At 35.7% G+C, this 8,560-nt stretch overlaps 1 pseudogene; it reads right to left on the reverse strand.

Annotated features, from left to right (window-relative positions):
- Positions 1 to 5,525: 5,525 nt before the first annotated feature.
- Positions 5,526 to 8,347, reverse strand: LOC109677833 (beta-citrylglutamate synthase B pseudogene; annotated as a pseudogene).
- Positions 8,348 to 8,560: the final 213 nt, after the last annotated feature.

Raw genomic sequence — 8,560 nt, forward strand, 5'->3', positions numbered from 1 at the left:
CATCAAGTGTTAGCACTTGGTTCTGCTGTATCATATTGCCCCAGAGAGAAAGCAACAGGTTTAGTGTCATCCACTGTGGTCAGCCTGTGCTGAATCTCTTCTAAAACCCGAGTCTGAAGAAAGGGGACATTAAAGCACTCCATGGAGAGTACATTGTACAGAGTCTAATCTCAGGACATGTGGCATTGATTTCAAATGTAGTTTTAAAATCAATAGAACAAAATCCAGATTTATCCATCCCACTATTGGAGGTGCATCACTTTTCAAATTTTCTGCTTTAAATTTTTGTGAGTTTTTCACAGTAGAAGGTGACTGCCACAGATGGATTATAAGTAGAATATGGAGTATTTTGCATGAATGAAGACCAATTTTCCATTGGAATATTAGCTTTCTGATAGTACATGGTATAGATAATTTCAAAATCATGTGAATTTAGTAAAAGTTACTCGAGTTTGGACTTATCATGTTTAAAATAGTTTCATTTTGCAATGGGTATTTTAATGTAATAAAATGAAAAGCAGCCAGCTGTACCTTTAAGACATAAGTAGAAGTTAAAGGAGTTAAATGTCCAGAAATATTTGCCTGAGTAATGAAGAGTCTAAAAACTGCTGTTGATATTCTTTCTCTTCTTCTGCTGCTATTAGTGTTTGAAAGCCTTAGAGACTTTTATGGCAAAATTTGGCTAATTATGAACTCTGCGCATTGATCCTCCAAGGTCACATAACACTCAATGCACAGCCTGTCCATTCTGACCTTCAGTTGAATGTCTCCACTGTGGTTGGTTCTATCCTTGTTTCCTCATTCACAGGTATCTGCCTCAGCAAGCCTCTATCTGTCATGTATTCACCTCAACTGTGAGGATGCAGACTGAAGCTCCGCTGGGTACAAACCATGGGTGGCCTTTGGACCTACAAACCTTGGATATAGCTAAAAGGAGAAATAGCACAACCTAGTAAGTGCTGAGGGATAGATGTGGTAAAGGCTTTGAAACATTCTCTCCTAATCATGAGGACTATCTCAACAGTTTGTGTACCCAGATGGGAGGACACCAATATGAAAACGGGTACTTGTGAGGATTGTGAAGTTTATATTCTCTGTTGTGTTAGGGCCTCAGAAAACATAATAAAAACTTTTTTGCCTCTATATTGGTTCTATTTATCATTGGTATGTTACCACAACAGCACCAATGAATTATTCTAAACTGTTTCCTAGGTATTTCAAAAGGATTATGAAAGTGAGATGAGGATGACAGCAACCAAAGCATCATGAACCATTATTGAGAGATGCCTGTGTCTGGCTCTGAGCTCTTTCTGCTATGTTGTCTTTTTCATTTAATGATATTTTTCATTATTTTCTTAAACCTGCCCACATTGTTGTCATCTTCCAAAAAACAAACAGCAAGTTATCTTAATATGACCTATTGTAGATCATTAGGTATCAAGAAGTATAGCCATCTTTGCATTTGACTGCAGTTTGTGGACACAGGATTATACTAGGAATTGCCTAGTGTAAGTGCCACTATTTCACATCCCTGTCACTCCAGAAACATCCCTTGTACACTGTCCTCATTCTTTTGGGATTTCTGGAAGATCAGAGATAAGTGCATTGGATGGTTCAAGCTGCATAAGGTGAGGGAGGCATATATGACAGAGAATTATCACAGAAAATGTAGTCACATTTTTCAGCTCATGTGTTTCTCCTGATGCAACTCAAGTAACTCTTGTAGCTTTCACGTTTTTGTCCATGCTTTAATCAGTCCACACCAACACCAAAGAACACATAATGTCAGACCTTAATTTCATTCCTATTTAGGAAAATGTATTTCAAGAGTACCTCTGTTTAAGATCTCTGTACCCTTCTTAAAACTATATGTTGCCAGGGAAATGCTTTAAAAAGTTTCATGATTTGGATGTGGACTTTGATAATTTAATTTTGAATTCTTCTGTTTACTTATAATTTCTTTCATGCAAGTAAGCTCCTTAGAACCTCTGAGCTTCATTGTAGACATTGGCACTAATTTCTTACTTACTGCTTCTGTACTGAGTACATATTACACATATAATGAACAAGTTGTTTTTAATATGTGATAAGTGCTTGAAATAAATGATCAAAAATTGAGATTTATCATTAGTATTAATGATAGGGTTAATCTTGACAGTATTAAAGAAAGGTATCCTACTTCCTGAAGTAACATTTTCCTTTTGTTGTAAAAGGATCTGTCTTTGTCTGTCCTAATGTAAGTATATACTGGGAATTTGGTGAGGAATGTCTCTGTTTAGTTTTTGATTTTCCACAGTGATACACACTTGGCACAGAGGAGACATAAAAATATTTCCTAAATATTGAAAAGATGCTTGCTTGTTTCACATTGGCAAAATTCGAGGTGGGTTCAACACACTTGATGCTTTCTTGTCTGCAATTTCACTTTTTCCAGGATACCATATTGAACTAGAGTCAAGGTAAAATAGATCTTGTTTTTGTCTGTTTCATTGATACCTGGGCTGTATGTTATAATAATCAAGATTGCATCAATCAATTATTCAAAACCATAGCAGCAGTTTTGATAGGAAAAATAAGAAAAAATTGGCAGAAAATGTAGGAGACAGATAAATCTTATGCCGTGGGCTGAGAGAGATTATCCAGCTTCACATTATTCCAGACTGCAGTGCTGTTTTACAACTGTATTTACCAATAAATTCATTATTTCCACAAGGATGCAATTTTTTATAAAATAGTCACAAAATAGTATTAATTTAGGTCAGATTCTCCTCAAATGCACAATTCATTGTACAGATTGGCAGTATGAGCACAGAAGGGTGGAGAAATTTACACATATATGGTATCAGGACAGTGATGGAGTGCTGAAATTGCAGTCATTGACTGACTTGCCTTGCTAGGGCACTGTCACCTCTACCAGAACCAAATTGAATTATTTATCATACAAAATAAGTTTCAAACTAGACATACTGAGGGGGTATTTTTATGGTATATCACAAGAATAATAAGGTGTACCTTACAAGGTATCACTTTTTACTTGAAAACTATGATTAATAGTCAAATTGGATTTGCAAGATTTATTGGAAATCAGAGAAGTCTCCCTCAAACAATGTATTATTTAGAAATTCTCACTGAATGAAAATGCAGAGGGTACAGAATTTTCAAAGTTTTGTCTTAATAATAAATTTACAAGATAGAACATACCCTTTTGTCAGGTATTGTAATGTGCCAGTTGAAGCTCTTGTAGTAGACTTACTGTACTTCATATGGGGACTTTTGCCAGTTGCTGATGTAAACAACTACATTTCATGAGCAATAGGTATTTTGTTGTATACTATTTAGGTTAACTTTTTAGGTAAGTAGGGAATGTCTTTATGATATATAAATCAATTTTGAAAACTAGATAGTTCCCAAAGCACTAAAAAATTTCTCATTAGGGCTATGTGTTTTAGATGCACAAAGAAATCATATTTCATAAGAAGTTTTTAAGACCTTTGTAAATATTATTCTTTTTTACAAATATTATGAAATGTTAATATTTGCATAGTTATTTAGTATTATTGATTGTAATAATAAATATTTCTCCTGTAGGTTATAAAATGTAAAAAGCTTTAATGTACAAAACTTTAAATGTGAACATTCTGAGAAAATTGGTTCAGTTCGGTTTGGAGGACCAAGTATTTGGATACATTAAAATGTATTTACATGCAAATATATAAATTAAAGAACCTGAGAGTCATTAGTTACTCTATTTAAGGTATTTTAGTCCTGTTATTATATAACTATCTACAGTAACAATTATGTTTCTATTTTTCAATTTATGAAGGAATATACCCCTTACAGGTTTGTTTGCAACACTTCAGATAATTTTCTGACTTTTATTTTCCAATTAAATGATATTTGGCCTGAGAACATCTGAGCCATGTTCTCTTCATGTAGCATGAGTTAGAAAACTGACATTTATAGATCTGGAAGGATTGCTGTGAAAATATGATAATTGGAAATAAGAAGGTTGGACTCAAACCTAGGCTTTAGGATTTCCTTCATGTTAGTCTTCAAACAGAAAAAGAAGTGTTTATGATCAGAAAATAATGAAGTGTATTGTCTTGTTGCTCTATAGTACATAAAGAAGAAAACAACAAAGAACTAGCTTGCATTCCTGGTATTTTGGTAATATGTGTAGCATTGATAAAAATAAGCATACATAAAATAGACAATTTCAAATGTGCATCACACTTTTTACTTTACAACAATGACAGTTACAAGTGTGCTCATGCCACATTTGTTATCTGTGTGATATGTGGTGATTAGCATTTAACTTAATCACCTTTATAAAAAAGTGAAATTCTACAAAGCCACTGATACGTGTTATTTTTAAAATAATTCAATTCCAATCAAGTTTGTAGTAGGAATAAAATAGTTAAAAGATGGAAATCAGAATAGCCAATAGTGATGAAAACTGATGGGATTTAATTAGCACACCACCAAGTTTTCTGATTAGAAGCTATCAACTTTAACATTCATATAATAAAGTAGCACCTGATTTAGTGTTTAAGAATGTTATAAATAATTTTGTATGACTTTCTTAAATGCAAATGAGATATATTTGTTTGATGCTTAATTTCTTTCAAAGGCAATGGTATTTTATTTCAAATGGATTAGGTATCCTCTATGTTGAAATACAGTGTTTAGTATATTATGATTATGGACTTGTTTCCTTTTAAATTACTATCAGCGTTGTGTCCCTAATGCAGTTATGCAGAGAATGAGATTAATACCAAAGCAACCAAGATCAAAACATTTCAATATTTGGATTCTCACATCTGAGAAATATGTCTGAATAAGTGTGAATTCTGTCCACTCATTATTTAAATTTAAAAAATTCACTGTCTTGGAAAAATATTTGTTTCAATATTTTAACTATTTCCCTTATCAACAGTTGTACAATTTAGAAACACAAAATCTAACACATGTCTCAGAATTCCAATTGGATAATTGTACCACAATGATGTAAAGAGAAGACAATGATCTCAAGATATGGGCTAGATGAAGATTTCTCCAGAGTAGATGAAAACCTCAAATCTTCTGTGGACATTCATTGTCTGTTCTTCCATTAATATTCATATATCTTTTGAGACTGGGGTCACAATGACCTGTTTGTGTAGCAATATGCTCTGTGACTTTAGACTTCAGAAGCAATATAGTAAGTAATTGCACTGCTCCTACCAACTTCAGTTTTTTTTGTTGTTTTTTTATGAAAAAAACCAAATTTTATTACATTCCTTTTTAAAGTGGGGCAAAAATTGTACAATTAAGCATTATCCAATCTGTCAGAGCTGGTTAATACTGATCTTTTATTATTGCCTTGACGTCTCTCGAGTAATGTCCGAGAAATAATGTTAAGGTCCATCTGAAGGAATATAGCACTGAAGAGGCAAGAATGGGCTTCAGTAAAAGCTTCAGAGGATTTGTAGGGAGATGGAACTTGCTGCTTAAAAATTATGCTGAGTTCTGTAGCACCTCCATTTCTTAACATACCTTCCAAACGCATTGTTGGGATACTTTTACCCATGTCTCAAAGGCTCATATTATATGCAGTTTGGGGGCTTTTATAAATTCTGAAAACTAAAGGACTATAAAGAGTGATCAGTATTGAAGGCTTGCTTAAAGGTAGGGCTGTATGAGACTCAATATGCTTAAATAAACCCCCAAACAAAAGCATCCAGTTCACCCTACCCAAAATCCCATGTGTAAAAAGAGCAAATGCATAGCTATAAGCATTGAAGAAAAGCACATAGCCTTGAATAAATCATATGCTAAACAGTCTAGAAACAAAGAAAGCAAACACCCACACACAAAAAGTTCTAAAAAACAACTATATTCCTTATGTCTTTAGGTGACTATCTCTACCCCAGTGGAATCTAAGTCATGAAAACAACTCATCTTGTGTTTTAAAGTAAAAAACTGTTTCCCATCATGCTCCATTCTCTAGAATCTATTCTTTTTGTTTGGTTGTGTAAACAAAAAGCAAAACACATACACATGTATGCGTGCACACACATACATATATGCTCCCTTGTAAAATGTGAAAAATGAAATGTATAATGCTGACTTTAGAAAACTACTTCAGCTTTATACTTAAGAACTTAAATGACTTTGATGTGCCTTCTAAATAAGTTTTCCTTGTCTTTATTCTTTAAATGTCCAACCCACCAAAAGAAAAAAAAAGAAAAAGAAAGCTTTTAAATATACATGTTTCAAGTCAGTGTCTTGTTGACAAAAAGGGCAGCACTTTCTTCACTTTGGCCACTACTAAAGATGCAGGCATAGAGCAGGAAATGTTAGACTAGCATGTATTAAAAAAGTTGCAACATAAACAGAGCATAGTTTTCAAAAAAGACTAAAACACTAACAAATACAAGTCAATGCACATATTTTAAACTAGTGTAACTTTATCTACATTAAGTAAATGTTATTTTCTATACCAGACATTGCAATACTGTTCATTTTCCTTCCATCATGCAAACATGCCAATTCTGTCATTAAAAAGCCTTTATTGAGTTATAGTCATTTTGCCCACCCACCCAAATTAAGGGAAAAAAAGACAAAACATAAAAATGAGAAATCCCAATAAAATAGCCCCTTGAGATTTAATAAACTATGAGCTTTAGCTTTAGCTGCTAGCCAACAGGGAAATGGCAGAATTTTCAGATTTGTATATTAAAAAATTTCTGTAATATAGGCAGATGTTTTCCTCTCTTTACAAATTTTACAACACAATGTAAAGTTATGCTATCAGATATCTGAACCAAAATAATTTTGTATAAAAAAAGCAAGGGACCATGAATACAACTGTCATGTTCCTCATGGCCTGAGAGCATAACATTTCTTAGTGATTTAAAAGATTAACTACAAAAGCCTGCCATATTTCTAAATCCCACCTCTTCTGGCTTTCTGTAGGATCTGTAAGTGAAAGTCAGTAACATCTTACTAGCAGATGTCTCATGTGTTTCCCCCTTCTTCTAACCAATCCTACTACTTTTCTCTTTCTCCTGAGCATCCTCCATGAACAGCATTGCAAGTTGGTTAAAAAAGAAAGGGTGGGGGGAAGAGAAAGGAAAGTTTTACAAGAGTTTTGTTGATTAATTACTTACCAGTGGAGTCACTCCACCAGGAGTTTGATTTCATTGGCTAGCATCTGGTTCATGTTGAACAGGCCTCCTGGGAGCTTGGTGAACAGCTCTCTCTCCATGCTTTCAGTGTCACTGTTGACAGAGCTGGAACGTGCACTCATGTTGTCAACAGCAGTGTTGGCTGGGGTACCCAGCTCTGGCTCACTAGTTTCACTGGCCGTGGACACCATGGAGAGCAGGGACATATGCCGGGTGAGCTGGCCAGAGGGCAGAAGGGAGGCGGCATAGTCCGCTATGATACCAGCTACATCTAGATTACAAGCCTTATCAAAGGTGATGAAACCTACATTTGCATTGGCCTCGCAGACACAGAAGGAGCCGTCATCTTTCATCAACAGGTCAATGCCACACACATCCATGCCCAGAATATTAGACACCTGGATGGCTAGCTGCTTCCCTTGTTCACTCAATGAGCACAGCATCTCCACACCACCTAATGAGCAGTTGCTTTGCATCCTCCCGTCTGTTGAGCAACGTAACATGGTTCCAACCACATGGCCTCCCACAACAATGACATGCATGTCCTGCCCATGAGACTCGTTAACATACTTCTGGAACAGGTATGGAGCTTCATGACGAATAAGATGGCTTAGATCAGCCAAATGGTGCTTATCCCATGCCAAAAAGACAGCTTTGCCTCTATGACCCCTTGTATTCTTCACTACCATTGGGAACTCCAGTACTTCTGCTTCATCAATCATTTTAGCAAAATTTTCATAGCCACCATAAGAGAAAGTATCTGGTAGAGGAACTCCATGGCCAGCTAACTCTTGAAATGTCCAGAATTTATTAACACAGTTCAGGATGGCTTGAGGTGGGTTCATCAATCTGCATTCCATCTTCTCTACATGGTGCAAAACAGTGCTGTCACTATCTCTTTGCACCCAAGGGGTTGGAACTCTCACTACCACCACCTGGGGGTAAGCAGAGATTAGTTCTCTATTGATCTGTAGACCCAGGTTTCCTTGCTCAATTGTCAATACCACCTCATCCATCACTACCGCCCTGAAGTCCAGCTCCTCCTCACAACATTTGGCCTTCAAAGCTTGTAAGATCTCTTTTTGGGGATAGTCTTCCCTGATGCAACGATCTGTCAAAAACCACAACCTGACGGCCACAGATCTACACATCTTGATTTGTTTTCCTTTTCTGGATTATTTCCTCTTTCCTTGAATGTAAACTTTATCAGTTTATTAGAGAATGTTATAAAAAATGATTAACCAGATGGAGAAGTAGACAGGGCACGGCCCCACCAAGTCCTGAGTGCAGGAGCTTTGATCCTGGTGGATGTGGGGATTAGAGGTACACCAATGTCCTGGAGCAAAGACACAGCTTCCCAACTTCAGTTTTAATGGTTCCAGTACTGTTGG

Source organism: Castor canadensis, chromosome 14 (assembly GCF_047511655.1).
Source record: "Castor canadensis chromosome 14, mCasCan1.hap1v2, whole genome shotgun sequence".
NCBI lineage: Eukaryota > Metazoa > Chordata > Mammalia > Rodentia > Castoridae > Castor > Castor canadensis.